Raw genomic sequence first — 26,704 nt, 5'->3', positions numbered from 1 at the left:
ATTAACCCTTGAAGGCAGAATAGTGGTGTGATTTGAGAGCTCTCATATATTTTCCAATTTCTCTCTAGTTAGAAGAAAGTTATTAAAATTGGTATAGAGAGCCTAATTTGTAAACCTATTGAATTTTAGAATATCATGTAGACTATTTATTTTATTTATTTTTTTGCTGAGGAAGATTTGCTCTGAGCTAACATCTGTGCCAATCTTCCTCTATTTTGTATGAGGATCACTGCCACAGCATGGCCACTGACAATTAGTGGAGGTCTGCACCTAGGAACCAAACTTGGGCTGCTGAAGCAGAGAGCACCAAACTTAACCACTAGGCCACGGGGCAGGCCCCTACACAGTTATTTTTAATGGTCAAGAAGAAAAGCAAAGAATGAGACTGGATGATTTGCTATCATAGAAGGTCTGTATTATCACCATCATCATATCAGCAAAAGATCAAAGTAATCCCAAAAATTGACAGCAAAGAGAATTATTAGGGTCAACTAAATCCCAGAGAAAGAAATCCTGAGATGGCAGTGTGCTGTGCTTGGAGAAATCTTGCTTCATAAAAATTGGACCGGTACTCTTAAAACAAAATCACAGATATTCAATTTTAGGAAACTTTAGTTCCAATTTCCTATATTCAAGTTTCATTTATTTTCATCTTAAAGTAAATTCAATTTTTGTTTTTCTATTTGAGAAATATAGTTAATGGAATTCTTTATGAGATTGAAATTTCTATTGTTGCAAATGAGGCCAAATTTGTGCTTTGCAGACCTTATATATGCCCCACAAGATATGTAATATGCTTTTAAATTCTTTATCCATAAAAGAGGTCTTTACAACTCTCTTGACATTATAACAAAAAAATTCTCTCATTCTGTTTTCTGTGTTTATACTGTTTTTATACTGTATATAAGTTCCTAATGGGCTAACAAAGTATGATTTTGTTATTGACTTTAGTCAAGTGCCATGCACATCTCTATGCTTAAAAATGTTACCTTTTTTAAAAAAAAAAATCTCAACACATAGGGAATGGGAAAGAGAGAATAATTTACAAGGAAGAGTGCAAAACAATTTTCCTTTGATAATTCATTATTACTGCGTGGTATACCCTGGGGTTCTAAATATGAAACAGCCTTGATGGTGCATGTTTGTTAAATCCAACAGATAATGGCATATGTCTTGCTGTAATAAAAAAGTACAATTCATTTTGACAGTGTCACTAAAGTAATATTACCTCCAGCATTAGAAACACGATGTTTCTCTGAGCATATGCAATTATTTTATAGGAAGCAAACTACCGTATGAGGATGTTAATAAGATAGTTTCTATTATGTACCTAGTGCTTTTAATATTCAAGTAAAAGCCTTGTTAAAATGACTGAAAACATGCATATTTAGTTATTAGTTAGCATTTGGAAATACAGAGAGTGGGTGTTAGTGATAATGCTGTGGGGCTAATTTAGGAGCAATTATAGAATTTTTATGACTATTCATTATTTTTCGAAATAGCACATTTAGTCAACTAGATAGTTATAAGACAATTCTAATAGGGCAAACAGTAACATAGTCTTTCCTATCTTTGTTGCATGATGTGTCATGGTGTTGTTATATGCTTCCAAAGGGAGCTAAGAATTATCATAATAATGACAAGGATAACAACACGTCCTTAAAGCCAAACTCATGTAGCAGATCTAATGTTTGTTCAGTCTTTCTTTCCTTCCTTCCTTCTTTCTTTCTTCCTATTTATGGAATGCCCACTCTGTGTTAGGTGCTATGCTGGCTTCTGGGAACACAGTGGAGGATTAAACAAACATGGCTTCTGTCCCTATGGAGCTTACAAAGCAGAAGAAAAAACAATTATTCATTGATTGAGCACGTATTTATTGGGCAGCTGCTATGTGCCCGACCCTCCACAGCAGTAAAAACAATAAAGGGCAATGAGGTGGAAAGCACTTGGTGTGTTTCAGGAACGGAAAGGAGGCCGACACCATCGATGGACTGGATTGGGCCAAAGAGGAAGCAGAACTGAGGCTGTTGCAGGTTTTCATGTGAGAGATGATGGGGCTGGAACGAGGGCCATGACAGAGCGGACGGAGAGAATGGAACACTGCAAAATCCACTGAGGTGGTGGAACGGACAAGATGTTCAGGGGGCACCCTCAAAATATTTAGATCTTTAACTTTGCTGATCCCTCAAAGTCTAGTTCAATTCTGATTTTCCACAAAACTATCCCTGAAAATTTACAGCTAAGAAAGACCATTATTCATCACATATGTGGTCAGCTTTGTGTCCATTGTAACAAGTATATACTAGCTTTTATTGTTTTGCAATATTTTCCTTATCTGCCAGCTTGTTAGCTTTTGAAACTTTGTTTTTATATATTTAGCATATAAATTTACAAAAATAATATTAATATAATATTTTTATAATTTATAAATATAAATATGTATTTGAGTCCTTAAACCTAATAAACATAGGTCAGTAAACAATTAAGGGTTTGGTACAGTGTTCTTTACCTGGAGATGTTTTATAGATAGGAAGTCATTTCCGCTACATCCTGGCACCAGTTTGAAAGAGCTCATTTGTCAGGACACAAATCATGTAAGAGGAACAGAACTAGGGCTTCCAGAGTAACTCTTTCTATTTCCTCCACAGCTTTTATCCTGTAAGTCTTTTATTTGGAACTCGGATAAGCTGTCAGATATCCCTAATATAGTAGAGTCATGGCACTAAGCAGATTTAAGAAAAAGAGGCTTTATTAACTTCATCTTGCTTTTTGCTTCGTTTGTAGATCTTTATCATAATTCTTTTGTCCTTGAAATCTCCTTTGGACAGTATTCTATACTTTACAGAAAATAATGAAAGCATTGTTCCTGAGAATCATGAGAATAATCTCATGAGCTTTCAGCAAGACAGTTTTAAAGTGGGTAATACAGAATTCTCTATCTCAGTAACAACTTTTTGTCTTCTGTTGAATCTTTGTCTCTGAGATTTGCAACGGTAGCCATTAATTAATAAGATAGAAAAAGGGACATGGCTGGAGATGAGGCCAAATAGGGATGGATCTTGACAGACTGGAACTAACGTCAAAAACAGGAGAAAATTGATTTGGGGTTGTGTCAAGTGTACTTGGAAATAGAAGGTGTAGTCTTTATCCCCTGAGTATATTAGTCTTCATATATCACTAAGTCCCTTGGGGAAAATGGCTACTACTGCAGAAGTGCTTGTCGTGTCAGATTTATCTAACATGTTATTTGCTGCAGAGTTTTATTCTTCTAGGTTAATGTGGCATATGAATCCATCTTTTGTGTGTCTGTGTGTCTTTAGGCCTTATCGTAGTAAAAAAAAGTCTATATGAAAGTCACAAAGTCTCCAGAGCAAACCTGGAGAAAGGTGTGTATTGTTCCAGGTTGATTGTTGCTAGAATGTAGACGTAGGACTTCCTGTTGTGAGATTAATGAAAAAAATCACCCGCTGTTGCCCACATTACTTGGCAATTTATTCTCTCCATAATGGATAGAAGTAAAATTCAAAGACCAGCAAAGAATGCTTAAAGGGACTCATTGGAAATGATGAAATAGTGGGACTTACAAATAGAATCATAAAGGTTAGATCTGCAAGAAATCTTAGAGGTCATTTAGTCCCGTCTTTTCATTTTACTGAGAATCGCAAATGGGGACAAAATCTTTGCCCAGAATCATAGCCCAGAACCACCTGTCTAGGGGCTTTCACTGGTTAGTTCAGAGCTGGGCTAAACCTCAGGGAGGTCGTGACTCCCTTTCTCCTGTTCTTGGTGTCACACTCGTCCATCTTGAAGCTTGAGCTGTTACTTGTTGAAACTAACTATAAGGTGCCTCCTTGTCTAACCTATTTCCTATCACTTCTCACCATACCTCTCTGCCTGCTGGGGAGTGTAATCATCTCATCGGCCCACAGATATACCAGCTGATCTTGTCTTACCTTTGTCATATTATTGGTCATTCCTGGAGAACCCACGCCCTTTCCCCGCCTGTCAGTTAACAGTGTACTGTAGTTGACCGTGTACTCTGCTCGGTCAAACCCCACTTCTGCCGCAGAGCTTTCCCTGACTGCCCAGCCCTGACAGATTTACGGTCCCTGAACTTCTACGGTGCTGACAGTTTATAACAATGGCTCCCAAGCCCAGCTAATCTCCAAAATCAACTGGGAAGGTTTTTTTCCCCCTAAATTAAAAAAAAAATTTATTTTAAATACATTGGGCCCTCCTTCCAAGATTCCATTTTGATTTAGGTCTGGAGTGGAGACCAGTTCTCTACATTAAAAAAAAAATAAACCAAACTCCCCAAGTGATTTTGATGAGCAGATTTGGGAACCAATGATCTGAAATACATACGAATTTAACGTTTGTCCTGTGTTAAATTTTTTTCTTGTGAGTTTGTTTTATATTGCAACTTGTAATGTGAACTGTAATGTGATTGAGGATGGTGAAAGGGAGGTGGGTGGTAAGATCTGTTTGCAAAAGGGAGTAGGGCCTATTTGCAAAAGAAGTGTTGGAAAGCCAGTTTCTTGAAACAATAGCTACTATATGTGTTAAGACAAATCTGGTGAAAATTAAAATACAGGGAGAATCCTAAAGATATTTGTTCCACACAGCTGCTAATTGTATAAACATCACTTGATAGTGCAAAAGAAAAAAATACTTTGAAATCTAGCATAGCTCATAGAGTCTAAATGAGTGTGTATTTGGTTTGGGTCTTGGCAAATGCCGCTGGGGAACTTATCCTTTTCAACATCACCTTTACTCTGTTTCTCTACTGAATTATCTTGGTTCTTAAACTTCTGTGTGCATCAGAATCTCCTGCAAGGTTGGGTAAAACACAGCTTTTGGATTCAGTAGGTCTGGGGTGGGGCTTGAGAATTTGCATTTCTAAGTCCCTATGATGTTGATTCTGCTGGTCCACTGGAGTACACTTTAGTTTATTCTTCACTTGACTTCCATCACATCACATTCTCCCGCCTCATTGGCCAGTCCTTCCAAGCGTTCACTGCTGGACACTCCTCTTCCTCCTTAATTCTAAATGGTGACATGACCTCAGGGGTGCTTGGTTCTTAGACCTCTTCTCGTTGAAACTCACTCCCTTGGTGTTTTTTCCATTTCCATGGCATTATATGCCATCTATATATTTATAAGCCCAAATATATGCCTATAGCCCTCCTCTCACTTGAATTCCAGAATCCTGTATTTAATTGTCTATGAGATGTCTCCACTTGGGTGTCAAATAGGCATCTCACAATTCACTTGACCGAAACTGAACTCCTTATTCCACTCCCCAAACTTCTCTTCTCCCAGACTTCCTCATCTCAGGAATTGACACAATTGTTCAACCAGTTGTCCAGTCCACAGACCTTGGGTCCTCCTTACTCATCTGTTATTCTCTAACTTCACATCACGAAATCCTGTAAACTCTACCTTCAACATCTATCCCAAATTTGATCACTTCTCACCTCTTGCTCCAAGGTGTAGCCCATACCTGGACCATTACCCAGGAGTCCAATCCACTCATCTCTCATCTGGATCAGTGCAGTAGTCTCCCAGATGGTTCTCTCTGTCTCTCTACTCTTGCCCCCTCAGAGTCTATCGTAAACATGGCAGCCAGATCAATTTTTTTAAAAGTATCAAGTCAGATCAAGTCACTTCCCTGCTAAAAATCTCCAGTAATTCTGATCACACTTGGAGAAAAATTCCAAGTCCTTAATGTGGCCTCCAAGACCGTGTGTGAACTGACCCCTGGTCAGCCCTCTGACCTAGTTTCCCACGTCTCTCCTCTGTGCTCTGTGCCTCTTCTTGTTGCTCTGCAAGCGTATCCAGTGGGCTTCTGTCTCTTTGCCTTTGCTCTTGTTCTTGCCTAAGCATTAGTGTGACCCACACCTTCTCTTTATTCATATCTCTGCTCAAAGTGTCACCTCTTCGGAGAGGCCTTCCTGATGTCCTCTTCAAAATAGTGCCCCCCTGCCCCCCACCGCAAAGCATTAATCAGCATTTGTTTACGTTTATTTCTTCTATGAGAAGATCCACCCCAGGAAGACAGGATGTTTTGTTTGCCTATTTTGTTGGTTATCAGCTGCACAGGCCATACCAATAAAGATGCAATAAATATTTGCTGAATGAATACACTTGACCACATGCATTTACGATAGTGAGACTGGGTTGGAAGGTTGAAGGAATGATGCTAAGGATATTTTAAAACCTAAGAAATGGCTTTAAAGATGAAGAGCAATAAAGATTAAAGTAGGAAATAGAGTCCATAGTCTATATAGATCAAAGACATAAGCTCAAAGGCCTCTGGCATCAGCAGGCCATCTGAAGGAGTGAAGTCTCTAGGTAAGACTTTAGACAGTGGCAAGGATTCCGGGGCCTTGGGCAGTGTATCCTGGCCAGGTACTCAAATCTGTTAACAAAAAATCACAACACTGTGCTGGCCAAAAAAACAAAAAACAAAAAAACACACTTCTAAATGTAGAGCAGAATCCTGCTCCAGCTGTCAGTTTGCAACTGCTGATAGCATACAAATTCTTTGGAAATGCAATTGTAGTCCTTCTAATTACTTTTATAAATGTAAAAGTATGTAGCATAAGTCACAGAAACTGCACTAAACAAGGAAGGAGTTTGGCCTTTTAGGTTCTGGAAAATTCTCTTCCACTGACCCATTTGTGACTTTCGACCAACTAATTAGCTATTGTGGGCTTCAGGTCATTCACCCTTTGGTTTCAGATAAAAATGTCACTCCCTCAGGTACAAACAGATATGTTTTAGTTCTCTAGAGTAAAGGTACCCTGGAAAGTTGAAAATAATTGATATGACATTTTAAAGCATTTAGACTCTTAGAAATAAGTCTCTTTATACATGCATCTTACTTCTCCTCCTTTTTTCTGCCTAAAAAAGGTAGACATATCTTCAACCAAATCTCTCATTTTAGTCCGTGTCCTATTCATAAGAATGCACAATGGATGCGTTGATGATTACCATGCAAACCGAGAAGCTGCATGCTGGCTTGCTCGAGGATTCAATTAAAATTGAGCAACATTATTTTGAATAATCAAATGCTGTTTTGAATAAGTAATTCAAGTAAACAAGGCAATTAGTACAAAGTGATGGTGATGAAGCTGAGTGGGGGCAATTCTTATACATATTAAATATAATTTTTATATACATCTTAAGTATAGTTTCAGAATTGAAAAAAATAGCTTGTTGGAATAGAAGAGTTTATGTTGGACTTAATAAATTTTTGAATAACAGCTAAGAAGTCCTTTAGGCTTGCAGTAATTATATAACCTTTCTTGATGGTACACTTTTAATAAAATTTTAATGATTTTATAGTGCTATATTTAGTGCTAACATGAAAGACAGTCTCTGCCAGTAGACAGATCTAGAACTAACATAAACGTCTGGACTGTATCTATGCCATATTAAACAACTGGATGAAAACAATCTAAGAAAGCATTCGTGTGATAGCTAAGTAATTCAAACATCCGCTCTCCTCTTCTCTCTTGGAATCGGCTCACACAGTTGTGGAGGCTGCAAGTCCAAAATCTGCAGGGTAGGCCGGCAGGCTGGAGACCTAGGGGAGCATGGGGGCTGCAGTTCCCGTCTGAGGGCTGTCAGTTTAGGCGGTGGCAAGGACTGGGCAGACCAGTCTTTTTCTATTAAAGCCTTCAACTAATAGGATGAGGCCCACTGACATTATGGAGGGTAATCTGCTTTACTCATAGTCTGCTGATTTAAACACTAATCTCATTAAAAAGATACCTTAACAGAAACATCTAGAATAACATTTAATGAAATAATTAGGTACTATGTCCCAGCCAAGTTGACACATAAAATTAACCATCATAATACTCTGTGTATTTTCGTAACCCTCCAAATCCTTCTTGAAATGAGACAGAGTATAAAATGTACCTAAAGTAAAATACAATTTGTCTTTTTAGTTATTTCTAAAAGATGTGGCATTTCCTTTAGTTTCCTTGAGCCCCAGCCCTGTATTGTTTGGGTCGGCTGTTTCTTCATCACTCTGGATTGAAGAGCTGTATGTGGCCCAAAGCCTCAAGCCAGATGTCCCTGCTGTGCTAAACAGATGCTTCTGCTTAGGACTTCCACTGGACAGGCCTCTCTCTGGAGATTTAGAAAGTCTGAATATCATCTGCAGTCATGTGCCACTTGACGATGGGGCATGTTCTCAGAAATGCGTCGTCGGGTGATTTCATCATTGTGTGAATATCACAGAATGTACTTACACAAAGACTGGGCTATATGGTACTAACCTTATGGTACCACTGTCTTCTATGCGATCCGTCATTGACTGAAACGTTGTTTTGTGGCGCATGATTGTATATAAATAATAAGTAAACACTTAGACTTCAGTTCCTTAGTTATCTTAGTTAAGATTCTTGATTGCAATTATCAGGAACACATTTCTAATTAATTCCCTAAGCAAGAAGGGAGTTTATAAGAGGGATTCAAGCAAAATTAGAGCAGCATGTGTTATTAGAAACTAAAGAGAAATGTATTATAGGTAAAAAGCCTGGAAGGGAACTGCATACTGTAATTATGAAGGTTAGTTGATTTCAGTATCTCATAGCAATAAGACAGAAGTTCTTTTTTATGTCTAACCTAAATTCTTGCCGCTGAAATTTATTATTCTGTCTGATTATTAGTAGAAGAGAAACTTTTCATCGAAGGGTGGGAAGCATATCTGGGTCAGGTGTCTGTCACAAGGCTGAGAGCCAGGAGGCGGAGGCAGGGATCAGAGAGGCTGTTTCTGTGTGACTGCTCAAAGGGAGGGAAGCCTCAGCTGGGTCTCAGCACCCCGGCTGAAGGAGGAGCGTTCTCGAGGCAGTCATTGGTGGTCTGGGCTTTAACGCTCGCTGGGAGTCCAGGGGAGGGGAAAACACCTAACAGGTGCAAGGCCGTTGGGAGGGTCAACTACAATTGCCCTCCGTAGACATACCGTTTGTTTCAAAATTGTTGTTTTCCAACCCTGCATTGTAACGTAAAAGTTCAGTCCCTAAGTGAACCTGATGTCATTTAGAGGGAAAAAAAGATTCTTGGCTTCTGCCTTTTTCCTTTATTGCTACTCTCCTTCTTCTGTACCCCTGACTGTTTGCTTAAAGAAAAGGGGTCAGCGATTTGACCATCCCATTCCTGAACTGTTGCCAGCTCTTGCTATATGCGCAGCATTGTGGAGAACCCCCAAGGGCCAAATTGCTTTATAAAACCTTAAAATCACTTAGTGATGCTTATCAACAGCTAATATTAATGGATAATGATGAAAACCACAGATGTCTTCCTGGAACTAACAGCATAAAATCCAGCTAGTCTGGGCCATTTTCTTGTTAGGGAATCTTAAAAAATTATGGAAGTAAAGTAGCATATGTTCCAACTTCCATCTTGTAAAAAATGTTCTATATTTTTAGTACTGAATTACCATGCCTACCCATTTTACAATAATAACATCTAATGCGATTGTTTGAACCCTATCTGAGGAAAAGAAAACATATTAGAAAAATTTCAAAAACTTTAACAAATTTTCAAACTTAAATTTCATTTGTAAATATTTTTATAAGGGGGTCATAATGTTGCTAAGTAGGTCACAGAGAATGTAATCGATTTGCTTGGATTGTATAGGTACCAACTGTCAAACCATCATCTATGACTATGAAGATCAATCTCATCAGAGTACGCACAGTGGTTTCAGGGCTTCAGATCACCACCCTGGAGGAAAGAATTGTGTTATATGTTTACTGTAAGTACTCATGAGTTTACTGTACGTACTCATGAGTAAATAAATACTCATTGGTTTTTAGCTCTGCCTGGAGCTCAGAGCTCCTCCAGCTCAGCCTCTCTCCTGTCTTCTGCCTATGCAGTGTTTGCTGGAAGGAGGGGACCTGGGACTCTAGCCTTGATGCGGAATTTCAATAGAACCTCCTGTTGTGAGCCCTGGGCCACACCTCACCTATGAGGCAGCCTTTGTTTCTCATTCCTGAAAATTTCTTTCCCATCTGCTTATCAGTTTCCCAAATTTGTTAACATTGTTTACTGTCATTTTCTTTACGTGGCTTCCTAGAATTTTGGGTTTATGAGTGTTTATTCCTTTATTTTTATTTTTTGGCTTTTGGGAAGAAGCAGAGGTAATCCCTTCTGCACCAAAATGTGTGCAGTTACCTATGTTTAACCCCGTGGGATCTGTGTACATGGCACTGAGACCTGACATTTTTGCAGCATTGCTCCCAGACACTGCATATGTTGGTCAGAATGGTTCTCTACAGATCTCATCCATGCCATATATTGACCCAATCAGAAGGTTACTGTTAAACAGCACCTGCCATACTCCAAGTCTGAAGGACATTACATCACTCTGTGGGGGATCTTTGTGGCATTATATCCCAAAGGGGCCTTGCTACATTTGCTAAATACTCCAATGGGCAAAGTAGTATCTTAAGTGGGATATAAGATTTGAATAAAACATGCAATTGGCCCTTAAGGAGTGTGGACTCCATGTACTCCAGTACGGGAGCTAAGAGCCTGCATAGGTAACTACAGTACAAGAAAATGATGCTGAGTGCTCTGCATAGGTCCCGAGAAGTTACTGTGAGAATGCAAGGTGGCGGGAGGGGAAATTAATTGTGATGGAAAAGACAGGAAGATTGGAGATGAGTTGGCATCTTGCCAGGAACAGGAAGATGCATAAGGGCATTCCAGGTAGAGGGAAAAGTGTCAAAAAAAAAAAGATTGGAAGCATGAGTATTGCATTTACCAAATTCTATTGATTTTAAGATGCCATATATTGAAAAACACTCATTAATTTAAGTAATATTAGGGAAAAAACCTTACTACCAATTAATCCATGATATGATGTTTGCTTTTAATAATTTTTATTTGATGCTTATTGAGAGAGCTCTTTTAGATTTACGTGGACATGGATTTTGTCATATTTTGTTCTTGTGCATTCGTAAAAAGGAAAATATAAACAAAATAACGTGGGTCAGGTATTCCCAGTAGAATTTTAGGATCTAAGCCTTCTGAATCACTATTCCACGTAGCATGGATGACGTCCATGTTCTTCTACGTAGTGTTATCCTGGTACCTTCCAGTGCGTCGGTGACACAGCATTCTTAACAGAGCGCTTCACTCCTGTCTTTGGAACTTTATTCCAAGCCACTGACCTCTAATTTGCAAGTTTTGGTCCCGGTGTCCTCTTGACTTTACTGGGAGGTATCAACAGAAAGTGCTTTCCTGATCTTAACAGAAGGTGTTAACTGAATATTTTCTGATGATGACCAGGACTCGTATCCTTTTTAAAAATGATCTTTATTTAATTTGTTGGTTGAAACGTTGCAGGGTTGCATTCTTTTTGGTTGTGCCACTAGCAATAGTGACCGAGTTCCTGTATGCGCGGGCAATGGCAATTTGCCGTGAGCAGCCTGACTGGCTGTGGTTGTAAAATGCCATTGATATAAGGCACACATCCTGATTTTAGAAATGTTAGTATATGAAAAAACTGAACATCCTAGAACTGATAAGATATAGCACTATGATTGGGAATCAAGAACTTATTTGTGTAATTGAGCAATAGCTGTCTCTCTCAGCATTCATAAGGGCAGAAGTGTCTCTTTTACCTTTATTTGCCCAGAGCCTGGCATGATGCCGGGCCCAGAGCAGATGAACAATGAATATTTATGGAATACATGAGTAAAAGGGTGGGGAAGGACGAGTAGGTCTCTTTGTCTAGAGCTACTCTGTCCAACACGGTAGCCACTAGCTACATGTGGCTACTTAAATTTCAATTAATTAATATGAAATAAAACTCAAACTTCAGATCCTCATTGGAACCAGAAGTATTCCAAATGCTCAGTAGGCACAGGTGGCTAATGGCTACTGTGTTGTGCAGTGCAGATACAATACATTTGCTTCATCACAGAAAATTCTTTGGATAGGGCTGGTCTGGAACATAGAGAACACGAAGGAGAGTATTGGGAAAGGATGGAGAGGGATTTTGGAGATTGATGGTGATCTTGGGAAATTAGCATTATGTTCAAACACCTGGAACATAAAAGTATGTGCCTGGTCTATCCTTAAAATAGTGTGCATATTTTTTGTTTTTAACTGAATTTATCAAGTACTAGAGTACTGCAATTTTATAGCATCGATCTTCCCAGGCTTTTCTTAGATTCTTCTAAGCAACAAACAAAACAAAAAAACTACTATAACTGCTATTGGCCGGACAGTATTGTAGTTTATAAATTGCAATTGTTAATTTGCGCATTCTTTGTGATTTACTCAAAAGCTTTCAAGACTGCTTGAGGCAAGGATGCATGTATGGTAGAATGTTTAGAATCTTATGGCCAAGTTAGAGCAAAGAGGGATAGAGTGGAACTAGAGGATCTGGAAAATTCAGGGAACCAAACATACACTTGTATTGGGAAAAACACCAGGTCTCTCCCTCCTGAGTAGGGAAAGACTTACTTCCCCAGCTCCTGTGTCTTTTTTTCCTGTGTGTCTCCTTTACTCTCACATTGCTACCACACAAACACTTCTGACACCAGATGTGTGGGGTTTTTCCCACACCAAGCAACTGGGTGACACAAGCTGGATATCCTACAGTTTAACTCCATTCTGACACTATCTACCTGCTCCCCACTTCAGATGCCAATCGCAAGTCCAGGTTGTCACCTGTGCTTCTGACCAATCGGCTATGAATCTGAGGTTCCATGACTTCCTCCTCGAGCTCGATTAATTAGCTAGAGCAGCTCACAGAACTCAGAGAAACACTTACTTATGTTCACCAGTTTATTAAAGGATGTGATAAAGGAGACAGATGAACAGCCAGGTGAAGAGATACATAGGGGGAGTTCTGGGAGGGTCCCGAACACAGGAGCTTCTATCCCTGTAGAGTTGGTGTGCATCACCTTCCTAGTGTGGACGTGTTAACCCCCCTGGAAACTCCCTGAAACCCGTGCTATTAGGATTTTTATGGAGGCTTCCTCTCATAGGCATGATCAATTATTAACTCCATTTCCAGCCCTTCTCTCTTCTCTGGAGAAGTGCGTGGGGTGGGGTGGCAGGGGGCAGAGCTGAAAATTCCAAGCTTCTAATCAAGGCTTGGCTTTCCTGGTGACCAGCCCCCATCCTGGAGACATCCAGGAGCCCACCCAGAGCCATTTCAACAGAACAAAAGATGCTCCTAGTGCTCTTATCACTCAGGAACTCACAAGGGTTTTAGGGGTCCCGTGTCAAAGACCAAATATTGGAACAAGAGATGCTCCTGGTGTTCTTATCACTTAGGAAATTACAACGGTTTTAGGAGCTCTGTGCCAGAAACTGGGGGCAGGGACCAACGTATATATATTTTCCATAATCTCACAATATTTTTCTGCATAAAATTCAGATTTACTTTAAAGTTGAATGGTTCTGTAAGTCATTTTTTTTAGTGAGTGCTGAGCAAATTTATTAATCGTTGTTTTTTGGGGGTTTTTTGGTGACGAAGATTGTTGCTGATCTAACATCTGTGCCAATCTTCCTCTATTTTGCATGTGGGGCACTGCCACAGCATGGCTTGATGAGCAGTGTGCAGGTCCTTGCCTGGGATCTGAACTAGTGAACCCTGGGCTGCTGAAGAGGAGCGAGTGAACTTAGCCACTACGCCCCTGGACCAGCCCTTATTATTCGTTGTTTTTTGTTTACAGGTGAAAAAACATACATACATTGTCTAAATTAATCATAAAATTCAGACCCATTGATAGCTCAGCTAACTTCCTACACCATCTACTTTGGAAGATTGTTATCCACTGCATTTCATGAAAATATTCCTCATGATAATCTTCATACAGTGCAAGGCACCAAATAAAATGGGCATGTCTCTTTTTTGTCCTCTGTAAGATGTAATCATTGTAAGTAGTTCAGAAGTAAATAGCAGTCTTTTCTAAGAGTCCTTGCTTGGGTAGAGTATCAGTGTGGCCTTGGGGTTAAGAGCATGGACCCTGGAGCCAAGTGACCTGGCCAAATCCCGGCTGTAGGAGCTGTGTGACTTCAGACAAGTCATTTAACCTCTCTGCATCTGAGTTTCCTTCCCTGTAAAGTGGGGGTGATAACAATAGTAGTTCTTTTGAACGATAGTTGTGAAAATTAAATATGTGAATATATATATATATATGCTCATTAAGTACACTATCTCTAAATAAATAAGTAAATAAGCAAATAAATAAATAAAGCTTAGAACAGCACCAGCAGCAGAGTAAGCACCATTGAAGTATTTGTGAGTATTCTCTGATATCCTTCCAAGTGTCTTCCACCAGGTCGTGTTCCCAGCCTGCAGATCATGAGCCCCTGTGGAGTGATTGAACATCTTTCAGCATGTTCTTTTTCATTTACTTCACATGAACTTGCATCTGGTACGACAGTATGATCCTGTATGTGCGGATGGCGGCAAAGGAAAGGTTTATATTATAATCGCTATTTCCTACACCCTGTGGGAAGACTTAGGCATAGAAAGCAGCAGCTTTTATTCTGATGGTTTTCTGTAAGAGTGTTATGGTTCACAATTTAGCTCCCGGCTGTTTTGGGGGATGGTTTGACATTTGTAAAGTAAAGGACAGGAATATCACTTAAGAGCCCACATCGTGTCTTTGTCAGAATCTGTCAAACAAAATTCTAGACAACCGGCGTAGACCTGGAAGGACAGAAAATCGTCTCTGTGCTTTTGCGACCCAGGTTGCCCTCTCACCTTTCTCTACTGTGGTGAGAGCAGTTATTTACATCCAGAGTAGACAGCACTCTGGGTTTATTTTGTGGGTAAAAATACTAAAAGAAAAAAAGAGGTGGAGGCATGCCATTGGAAATGCTGAGTGTAAATCGTACTATCTCCCTGATTTAGTAACTCTGTCCCTTTTATTTAGATTTTTTTAAGTAATAAAGACTTGTAAAAATATTGAAAATTTCTGGTTAAACTTATCAAACCATACATTTCATAAGCTCTTTAGTGAAACTGAAAGCAGATTGGCGGGTGCCGGGGGGAGGGTGGGGCGCATCCTTTTGGTGTGGTCATCAAACAAGGACTTTTCTTGTAGCAAAAGACAAATTGTGGAATGAATGCAATATCTAAGTGAAGTTGATGATGGTGATTTATATTGGCTCATATTTAATCTATGGGAAGATACAATAGTGATACAAAAGCTTTTAGCAACTAATATATATTTTTAATCTTTGAAAGCCATGTGGCTCAGGATCCCTGGGCCTATAAAATGGTGCTATTCAGACAAACAGTTTTTGTAAGCTAAGGGTCTGTGTTGAATTTGCAATTTATTGCCCTTTCTTCCAGTTCAGCTGAAAGTCTTCTCAGCTGGGAGAGCAACAGGTGTTTTACTAACACTGTTAGCCTATTGCCACTGTCCTGAGAAAGGGTCTACGAATGTCTGAGTCTCAGTCTCCTCCTCGACTCACATAATCTAGGTTTAAATCTAGCTTTGTCACCTCGTGGCTGTGTGATTTTTGACAAGTTACTTAAACCTGATCCGCAGGTACTACAGCTTTAAAATGGGGCCAACAGAAGTACCTTGAACGCAGGTGTTGCTCAGATTTCAGGCAATAAGCATGAAGTGCTCACCACAGCTTCTGATCTATCATCAGAGCTCGTCTCCTTGTGGTTGCTCCTGCTCTTACGAGTCGGCATAGAAAGGAGGCTGGTGTTCCAGGCTCACCCTGGTGGCCCGTCCCAATTGGTGAGTGATATGGGCGTTTTACCCTTGGCTTTGAGACATTTGGCTCTTACCTAGAGGTCTTTCCCCATTTCCAAATTAAAGAATCTTGAAAGGTGAGGCATTGGTAACTGAACTCCTGAATTTCTTCTTTGCAATGTCATTGCCAGCTCAGGGGAACGGTTTATTCTAAGTCTGCAACTGAAACTAATGTAGGCAGTAATCATATGCATCAAAAGCTGTCTTACACTTGTCTGGGAAAAATGAGAGAGGGGGCTTTTAAAAGTCTGGTTTCTGGAGTTACCAGCCTACTTTGTTGAAAAACAGCAAATAGAACTTGCAGTGGCCGTTCTGTGAGCTTGAGAAAGAAAGTCATACACCCAGAAATGCAGAGCAAAAATACAGAAGGACCTGGGTCGTCGGTGACATACAAGCTCTGTAGAGATTCCTCCAAGACTTGTGGCATGAAATAAATAAATCTCTCTCGGGTGAGTTAGGCAACTGGTACTTGCAGTTGAGTGCAATGTTAACTAATAAATGCCTGTGTGTCTCCTAGTTGCATTCACAGGGGCATTTAAGAGGTATAATGATTTAATTCCATGGAGCGACTCTAATGTTGGGCATACTGAAGAGAAACTTTGGCGGGGCTTGGTGTCTTCCACCCTCCTCACCTTCATCCTGTGGCTGACTGCCGAAGGATAGAACCAACCTGTCTGGACCAACGCTGTGATTGCCTCCTGATGTAGTCGTGTTCCTATGCTGAGGCTAGGTCTGCAAACAGGGAGTCAGTTGAAAAATTATATGACAAAGAATACAATACACTTTTTCACACAAAAAGAATCTTCTTGTGTATTTAAGCAATGCTTTTTATTGAGATATTTAGCTTGGTCAGTAGAATGTCCAATCCTTTCTTGTTGAGGACATTAAAATTGTGTGCCCTTTTATGGCATTTATTTTGTGTCATTGGGTCTGCTTTGTCAGCTTTTTGTTTGCGTTGCCCAGTATCAGGTCACCATTTTGTTCCAGAAGCACCATTGTGTTCTATGTGACTCGTGCCCTTGGATTTGTACCACGGCACTGCTTCTTTTGGGGGAAATGATAACTTCTGCCTTGAAACCGTATATTACAAAGACTTTTCTTAAAGTATTTCTCTTCTTTGCTTATAAGGCAACAAAACTTCACCCAATCCAGCCTCTGTTGGTTCCACTTACTCATTATTTTTGGAAATGGTCTGTTTTCTGGCAAGGATGCCCATTAATCTTAGGCAAGTGAAGCTTTTAGTATCTGGGCATCTTTAACTCTTTAATCATTTAATCAAATGGTTGGAAAGAGTATCGATTACACGTTCTAGCCTAGAGAAAATTAGCAGGCCACTGTGGTTTTTGGTGGGTATTTCTCTTGGAATTGTCTTCCACCTCTGCATTTTCAATGCAAGACAGATTCGCTACATATTTTACTAGAATAAAGTGAGACTCAAGTAACTCTGAATTTCTTATTATTGTGAATTTTTTAAATCTCATTTGATTTTCTTTTTTTCTACAGAGTAATTGCCCTAAGTTGTCAAAACTATTGATTCTTTAGTGTTCCTCGTTTGTTATTTAACCTTAAATAGCATATATCCTTTCCTGTTCTTTGACAACAAATTGTTCCCCTTGTATGAGCTTTGTTCAGCTTGCATTTAGCTCTTCTTTTTCTTGTTCCTGCCTTCTGTTGGTCAGTTTCATGTAGAACTATTGGAAAGAACATAAGAGCTACGCAGGGATTCAATTAGAGTCTGTATTTTAGCAAGTTATGCCTCCTTATTTTGACAACTTTCTTGCACAGACAACATGGAATTATTATTACACAAATGTACAATAAGCAATTTTTACATATTTGGCTGAAAAGCTAATTTTTACGTTATGGAGAAATCTCAAGGTAGTTGCATTTAGCAAATATTAAGGCTATTATTGAATGAATCTCTTTCATATGATAATAAAGCTATAATGTCTCCCTCCCATTTGTCACTTAAAAAAAGTCCTAGAAACAAACAAATGGATGACTTTCCTGGTGTGTTCTGTATTAAGGACATTTCGGGGTTGCTGCTGAAATCCTTGTCTTTTCAGTTGTATTAGTGTTCTAATTCTAGTCTTTCCTGGCCATCACAGCGGACAAGTCTGTGAGCACTAGGAGAGAATTAACAATTTAAATTTGTTTAACCCATTTTGAGCACTAATACTTTTTTTTGTGCTGTGGTTATGTGATTTTTGAACTCTGTTTTTCATACAACTCATTAGTATTTATTGTTAATAATAGATCCTTTTAAAATAACACATTTTAATTATAAAAGCAGCATACAATTAAAAATACAGACAAGCAAAACGACGAAAAATAAAATCCCTAATCCTACCACTCAGCGATAATGGTGAATTTATTCTATATTCTTATAATGTAATATAACATTGATATAAACTATACAAAGTTTTACAAAGATGAAATCACATTATCCTGACTGTTTTGGATTCTTCTTTTATTTGAAAGATAGTATACAGCTTATCAGTCATTAAAAATAAGATTAAGGGGCTGGCCCCGTGGCCGAGTGGTTAAGTTTGCACGCTCCGCTGCAGGCGGCCCAGTGTTTTGTTGGTTCGAATCCTGGGCGCGGACATGGCACTGCTCATCAAACCACGTTGAGGCAACATCCCACATGCCACAACTAGAAGGGCCCACAACGAAGAATATACAGCTATGTACCGGGGGGCTTTGGGGAGAAAAAGGAAAAAATAAAATCTTAAAAAAAAAATAAAAAAAAAAAGACTAAAACTTTCATGTTTAATGTAGAAAAGTGAAAAAATACAGGTGATTATAATGGAAAAACGACGATTGATGTAACCATACAGAGATAGGTTTTGATTTCATTTTAGTCTATATCTTTCTGACCTTTTAAAAATGAGTATGTGTATATATATGAAATGTATGTGTACCTTTTTATAAACAATATCATATTTTAGATTCTGTTTTGTACATGCATATTCAGTAAACTGTATCTATACCTTTTATGTCTGTAGACATCTAAATCCTAGTTCTTAATGATTGTACAATAACTTCACTGTATAATGTACCATCATTTATTTACCCAATCCCCCTGGTTGAATAGTAGATCTTTTTTATTTTTTTTCTATTATTTACATCGCCTCAATTGACCTTGCTGGACATACGTGTCGCACCTGTTCGGTTTCTGTGGGTAAATGTAAGGCTGGTGATAGAGAGCGCCACATCTCTCTTGGTAGCTTCTCCCAGCTGACACTCCTGCCCGCTGTCTTTTAGCCCATTTCCACACTCTCCCAGTGCTTACTGTCACTGGGCTTTTCAGTCAGATGCCTTTGACTGGAACTAATGGGAATCAGGAGGTGGTATGGGTTCAACATAGCTTGGTTTCAAATCTTCGTTCTGTCACTCACCGGCTGTAGGACATAAGGCACATTCTGAAGTTCTCTGGGCTTCCACTGCCTCATCTGTAAATGCAGATAATAATGATACCTATCTCATAGGGTTATTGTGAGGATTAAATGAGATGATAGATATAATGCATTTAGAATGGTCTCTGGCAAATAAAAAGCAGTAAGCAAACATTAGCTGTTCTATTGCTTGTGTAGTTAAAATGACTTGTGATACATTGGTCCGATGTTGTCATCTTGCTGGTTTGTATGTTGTCACCTCTTAATTCAGTTATAGACAAAGATTTTTCTGATTCTTGTCTTTAAAAAAATCATGCTATATATCTATTTTATGTTCTAACTCTTGTAATAGTCCAAAACAATACAATTCTGACCTCAGACAGGAAATGTAACAGCACTGTACAGACTAGTCCTACACCTTCTAGAATGAGCTCCTGAGAGGACCATACTCAGCAAAGCTAACTCATTCAGCTGGAGAGCATTTCTTGTGTAAATGTTTTAGCAGCCACAACAATACTTTATTTGCAGAGCATAACTATGAACTCTAAGATCTAAATACACATCACTCCAAATACGCCGCAGCGCATCTTGGCACAACATGAGCTGGCTGGAAACTGCTGAGGAAGAGCCACTGGCAGAAATAGCCACAGGCACAAAAGTTGATGTGGTGGTAGCTCTTTCATAGCAAATGCAAAACTGGGTCTCCAGCTGAAAATTTCAAAAAGAAACAAAGAGCAATGTCATCCTTGGATGCAATACAGTAGTCCTCGCTAATCCATAGTTTCGCTTTCCACTGTTTCAGTTACCCGCAGACAACCATGCTCCAGAAACAGATGATCCTCTTTCTGAGGGATGGTCAGAAGGTCAGCAGTAGCCTAACTCTAGGTCACAATGCCTACGTCATTCACCTCACTTTATCCTGTTACACAGGTATTTTATCATCTCATGTCATCATCGTCATCAGTGAGTTCAGTACAATGAAATATTTTGGGAGATAGAGACTACAGTCACATAACTTTTATTACAGTATATTGTTATAATTGTTCTATTTTATTATCAGTTATTGTTGTTAATCTCTTGCTGTGCCTAATTTATAATTTAAACTTTATCGTAGGTGTGTATGTATAGGAAATAACATGGTATGTATAGGGTTCGGTACTATCTGTGGTTTCAGCATGCACTTAAGGTCTTGGGACGTACCTCTTTGGATAAGAGGGGACTACTGTCCTGGCAGTACAGGGTCCGGTGTTGAGAGTGCCGGTCCGCTCTGCACGGGTGCTCTGTTGTCAGGAATGCTGCTTTTGACGTGGACAAGATGGACTAAGTACTTCAGAGAAAAGCAGCCAAAAGACCTGAAGTCTTCTCAGTGAAGGACGAGTAGAAGGAACGTGGAGTGTTCAGATCAGAGAACAGGTTGATGGGAGTCACGATAACGAACCCAGAATAGTTGAGGAATGAGACTGGCCCTATCTCCTTGGGTGGAAGCTGAACAAATGGACAGGAGTCACAAAGAGGCAGATTCTGCTTATTCAGCTTGGGTATAAAGAAAGCTAAGTTAGTACTAATAATGTAAATGGCTTTAAATATTCTTTGAATAGAGCCGTATAAGCTGTCGCACACATGTGTGTGTGTGTATTTAATATTTATTCTTCTAAAGAGGTAATATATTCAGAGGTTCTGAGGAATTTGTGGATCTGGTAAATTGTGGGCCTTTTTATTCATAATTTGTGAACTAATCAATTTTCTCATTTGAATGCAACCTCTTATTTCTCTCTTCCTCCTTTCTTTCCTTCCTTTTTGATAACAGCTTTGGGGGTATTGGGAGAGTTCAATTTAATATTGACACCGTGATCCCTGAAACTAATGCAATGGGAAGGAATGTTGTCTGACCCCATAGAACCCCCCAGGGGGCAGGTGGGAGAGGGAATCTGTGGTCAGCACTTCATGAGCACATAAGGCTTTAAGATAAAAAAAAGAGTACCCACGTTTCTCATTGCCACCATGTCCTAAGAGGAATAAAGAGACCTGCCTCAGACTGCGCCTGTGTGCTTAGGCAAGCCCACCACCAAGCACAGTGTCCTACAGACAGTAAGCACTCAAAAATCTCTAATGATGAGAGGCACGGGGAGAAAGAGATGGTGACGATGGGCCATGAAAACCATGGGTGGAGGTGGTGGTGTGATGGTGATTACATGATAGTGATGACAGTAATACTTCTTATTTTTGAAGATTTAAGGAATCAGTTTTTATGTATGATGGCAGAATTATGGAAATTTGCTGAAAGGCATAATTCTGGAACAGATTTTCAGTTTTCTTTCAAGCAGTAAAATTATTTCTGACAAAACTCAATCCCAGGTTTTGTCCGATAGAAGTCAGTTTCATCCTCTTTTTTGTGAATTTTGTTCTTGCCAACAGAGCTTGGGCGTCAAAACTTGGCTCAGAAGTCCTGCAGCAAGGCTGACTTTAAAGGTTCAGAATTGACAGGCCCAGAGAGGGAGTGAAACCAGAATTCTGATCAATGAAACATCTTAGCCATCAAACCAAACGACACCTAAAGCCCCACCCAGTTTCAACACTCCAGGAGTTCATTTGTCCCCAGACTCCAACAGGAGCTCAGGCTGGTTAATTACCTTCCCCATCTCTTCGTCCCTGCCCGTTGTGTCACTTCCCTGCTTTGCCTTCAGGTTTGTTCTTCCTTTCCTCCCTCTTGTCTCATCGTTCCGGGGTTGTCCTTTCTTCCAACACTTTCAGCTATGCTCAAAACATTTAATGCTAGCAGTAGCATTAAATATCCTGGTCATAATAGAATTTCACACCCAGAAGCGGGCTGCCATGAAAACAGCTAAAATTCGTAACATTGGCTTAAGGCTGAGCAATGGCCAGTGAGAACACTGAGACTGGAGGCTGGAAAATGAAGCTCCACCTAATCCATTTGGTAAAACTTGGTAAGATGGGTGCCTATGCTAACTCAGAAGACAGACTTGTGTCTTGTTACTCCACGGGGACAGGCTGGAAAGGAGAATGTTAGTAGTGTGTGTTGATAACCGCTGGGTGTATTTGTCAAGGTCTTACAAGAAAGAAATGAGCTCAGGTGTACAAGCAGAAATTAAAGGGCGTAGAGAAACACAGGCTTCTCTATTCAAACACTATTGTAAGTTTCTTTAAGTAGGTTTCATTAATCCTTACAAAAATCCTATGAAATTTTATTAATGACATTTTACAGATAACCCTAACCCTAGGAAGTGAATAATCTGTCCATGATGAGCTAGTACATGGAAGAACTTGGACCTAAAGCCTTGCTATTTAAACTCCAAAATCTCTTCTTAACGATGCATTCTGGTTAATCTCCCCAAATCAGTCAGAACTCCAGCATCTAGATTACAGTATTCCTCTCTACCACTAACTCCTGTCAATCTGGGTATTTTAAATATCCCTCTGGGCGATCTCTTCAGCTTTCTAATTTACAGTTTCCTTGCCATTCTTTCTACAACGATCTTTACCTGCCCACCACTTCAGTATCTTACTCACAAGTTCTCTTACCAACACTTCTCTACCCTCAAAAAAATCTAGCTTCTCTCCACTGGAAAAAAAAAAAAACCTATCTTGGACCTACCCTATCCAGTGAATAATTTAAATTACTCTCTCGCCAGGACTTTCAACTCACTTGCCCTCTGTTTCCTACTGCACCTGCCTATCAAACTTGCAATCCTGGACCAATATAACCACCTGCCTTCTAAGCTCATTCATTGGAGAAAATTGAACAATCATGTCCATTGGGAAACTCCAAATTATGGCTTCCAGTTATAGCAGTCATGAAGCTATGATCTCTTGGCTCCAAATTACCCTTGTATACTCTGCTCTGAGAGACAAGTGTCTCTGCTGGAGCCGAGACACTGCAAACTGCGTGTCTCCCATTGCTGTCGTTGATCCATGAGGAACACAACGGAGCTAGGGCATTTGTGAACCTATCTGATGTTCCAGCTCCTTTCACGGTAATATAAAATCTCATCATTTCATTCCATTTTTGAAAGTTATATGATGAGGTAGTAATGTGAAGTTAAAAAAATCTTATTTTAGGTAAGAATATTAAAGATTGCAGTATTTTTAATGCACTCTAAGTGTAACACACTCTGAATGTAATGATCTAAAAGGATTTAGATGTATTTAGCAAGAAATATACAGATTACTTTAAATTGCTAGATGATGGGTTTTCAACAAATAAATTAAAAATGACATTATTTTGTGGCTGATTTTGGGATAAAATAGATATTTAAATTTAGATAAATTTTAAAATTTTGAATGAATTTCAAACCTTCAGAAGAGGTGGCAGAATGGGACAAAGAAGTTTTTTTCCCATGACCCTTCCAAGAGCAAACTGCAGGCGTAATGTGTAAGGCCGCAGGCCCAGCTGGGCTAGGACGGCGGGGTATCGTGCCGAGTGACCGAAGAAACGACCTGGAGACTGAGGGTGAGACATATAGATTTATTGGGACTTATGTACAGGGAGAGTGTCCAGCGTGGCCGGCTAGACATAGAGTTGCGCACCGCTGCTGCCCCCTGAGAGAAACTTGCTTGAGTCGGCAGAGGAACAAGGCTGCGTGCTTGCCAAGGGGCTGTCCTTGGTACGACCAGCATTCCCAGGAATAGTAGCTGACACGGAGGGGCTCTCTGTCCTTTTAAGACGCAATGTTCTTCACATGGGATAAGGGAGGATCCGGGCTGGCCAGGCCCAGATGGTTGCAAATCCCGGTAGCTGGGCTGCCTGCCCAGAAGGGAGCCGGAAGAACGCATGGTTGCAATGGGCCTGGGGGCTTTTGCTGAGCAAGCAAGGCCCAGGCCCTACATAACGCCCTATCACCTTGTTTGCAGGATCTAAAATAGAAGAAAATTTTTTTAAAAAAATCTGATGTTTGGCGTTCTTGCATTTTGTGCTTTAAATCAAAAGCAGTTGCTTTATTTTGTACCTTTTTCGTGTTTTGTTTCCATGCGATGAGATACAAAATACTTTCTGCCTGCTATTTTGTAAGCACTTGTCCGTAATCCCTTACAGATGTGGATAACCATTTTGTCCAATGAATCAAAAAGCCAAATTTAATGTAATAGCAACTTTCTTTTTAAAGTTGGAGACATCTTGAGGTGCTAGATAGGAATTTTTATCAGATGAATGCAGTTTAGAATTTTGGAAAAGATCATTTGGAGGTGAGATCTGAGAATTATTATCACTTTTATGCTCTTCTTTAAATTGGGTGTGAATGTTGATGTTCCTTAAACTTCTCGAGTTTAACCGATAGTCCGTTATGGGTGTAAATTAAGCAGTTGACAACTACAAATAAAGTGCTCTACAACCGTTTAGTGGCCACATGCTCTCTGGCAGCTGGCCACACACGGCGGTGTGGGAAACTGGAAGATGGGTGTGCTCTTCGGATCTCCACTGTCTTGAATTGTACTTGGAGGCTCTCAAAATACTGTTTTTAAAGGGGAAAATGTTAATTAGATACTTTACTTATTGATTTTTTAAAGTAGTAGAAACTGAAACACGCCTTTATTGCTTTCAATGACATAAGCCCTATGGAACACCTATATGAGCTCCTGAAGACCTTTTGGGATCTGAGAGAAGTGCGTTTAAGCACAAAGCACAGAGCTTTGCATACAACTCCAGGAGGCTCGTACACGTAAACTGTTGTCTTTAGGGTTTATCACTAAGGTTAGAAACTGGCACAAAATGATTAGCTCCAAATCAGTAAGGGATCAGGGATTCACTTCCAGTTTTAGTATTTTCTTTGAGAAGAGAGTTAAGGGAAGAATTTATATCTGAAAGTGTAGCTTAATTAGATCACTTTCAAAATTAAAAAAATTTGATTAAAATGTCATTGCAACAAATATTATTTTAAAGAAGTGATTTCAAATTAGGTTTCAGTTTTCCTGTTATATAGCAAGCTAAGTCAGAAAGAGGGCCAACATTTTGTGCTTTAGGGGCGGCCAGGTTCTGAATGTCTGGGGAGCATCCCTTCATCTCGGCATTTGTGATGGTGAGCAGCCTGGCTTTTAACAGCAATAGTGTGATTTGATGGTTATCCCATTTCAAATGAAAGGGACTTTCAGATTCTACCAGGAGAGCTGATCAATCGCTGATCAGCAATAAGAGGAAGGGCAGATTTCAGATTTTGTCCAGAGTGCCTGTTGGGCTTTGTGTTGGCGAACACGAGGAGATACCAGTCCGTTTAGTAGTGCTAGTCCAATCAGAAAACTCAGGGAAAAGATTATCTCAGCTTAAAAACCAGCAAAGCCAATTATTGAGTTCAAAGACAGTGAGGTAAAACTAGCTAGTTATAAAACCAAGTCTTACGGAATTAACAACTAATTATAAACAATAAAATGAACTTTAATTAAAAAGACCTAGAATGAATCATTTGCAGCTTAATAAGTATTAAAAATGTAAAGTTAGCCTATTTATTTTTAATAATAAAAATCAGTAATCTGTTATATGCCAAATATTATTCTAAGGTTTTTGCATTTATTATCTTCTTTAATTTTTATGATATTTTCTCAAGAAAGCATTGGCTTTACCATTTTTTAGTTGAAGAAACTGAAGCTAGAAAATTAAAGCCACAAAGCTAGGAGGCGATGCAGCAGAAATTTGAACCCAGGACATGCTGGTGCGACTGCAAACCCAAGTGATTTCCACTCTCTGTGCTGCCTCCCTGGAAGGCCTGAATGGTAAGCTCTTGGCACTTTTTACAATAAATCATTGTAGTATTGTTTGCATTGTATTTGCTCATAAATCTCAGCGTCTTAACACAGTTGAGCTTTCCTTCTCATTCATGTAAAGCTCCAAGGAGAAGGTGCCCTAGGATGCAGTCATGAGGCCCATGTTGCTGGTGGCTCTGACACCTACAGCATGTGGCTGCTTCTCAGGTTACTGGAGGTGTTGACATTTGGGCTGTCAGATTTAGCAAATTAAAATACTGAACCCTGTTGGAGGAGGTCATTGAGAGGATGTGGCTGCTGGTTGACCCTCAAGTTGGACCATGGCAATCAGAGGCTCCTCAGCTCCTCTCCCGACCTTGAAATGTTCTTCTGTCTCCTTTCCCACTGAAGGAATCGTTTTCAAGATGCTGTCTTGAGACAGCAAGGTGTTGTTGAGAACATCTAGATGGTGTATGTGACTGAACCCTTTGAGGCCTCTACAGAAGCTTTTGGATTCTGGTGGGTGGATGTGGATATCCGCTCATCTTGCAGCCACCCAAGACAAGCCTCGTATGTAAGTTCCCTGCTTATTAAACCTGCCACCTACCAATCGGGAGTGGTCTGCCTCTTTCTTCAGTCTCTCCTTGCCCTCCATGTACAGGGGCCACTTTGGGAACCAACAGATGCCAGCTACATTTGAATTTCAGAGAAATAACAAATAACTTCTTAGTATAAGTATGTCCCATGCCATATTTGGGACATTTACATTTTTGATGCATTTTATTTGCTAAATCTGGCAACTCGAATGCCAATGCCCAGATAATGATAAGTATGTCCCAAATATGGCATGGATATACTTAC

At 39.7% G+C, this 26,704-nt stretch overlaps 1 long non-coding RNA gene across 1 annotated transcript in view; it reads left to right on the top strand.

The window, feature by feature from the left end:
* Window positions 1–26,451, top strand: part of LOC138925189 (uncharacterized) — a 38,167-nt gene extending 11,716 nt beyond the window's left edge. Inside the window, exons 2-3 of the long non-coding RNA XR_011441072.1 lie at window positions 25,734–25,873; window positions 26,255–26,451. This is a non-coding gene — a long non-coding RNA (uncharacterized lncRNA). The remainder of the gene's footprint in view (window positions 1–25,733; window positions 25,874–26,254) is intronic.
* The last annotated feature ends 253 nt before the right edge of the window (window positions 26,452–26,704 follow it).

This window comes from Equus caballus, chromosome 1, assembly GCF_041296265.1.
Source record: "Equus caballus isolate H_3958 breed thoroughbred chromosome 1, TB-T2T, whole genome shotgun sequence".
In the NCBI taxonomy this organism is placed as follows: domain Eukaryota; kingdom Metazoa; phylum Chordata; class Mammalia; order Perissodactyla; family Equidae; genus Equus; species Equus caballus.
This window is presented reverse-complemented; position numbering and strand designations above follow the sequence as displayed.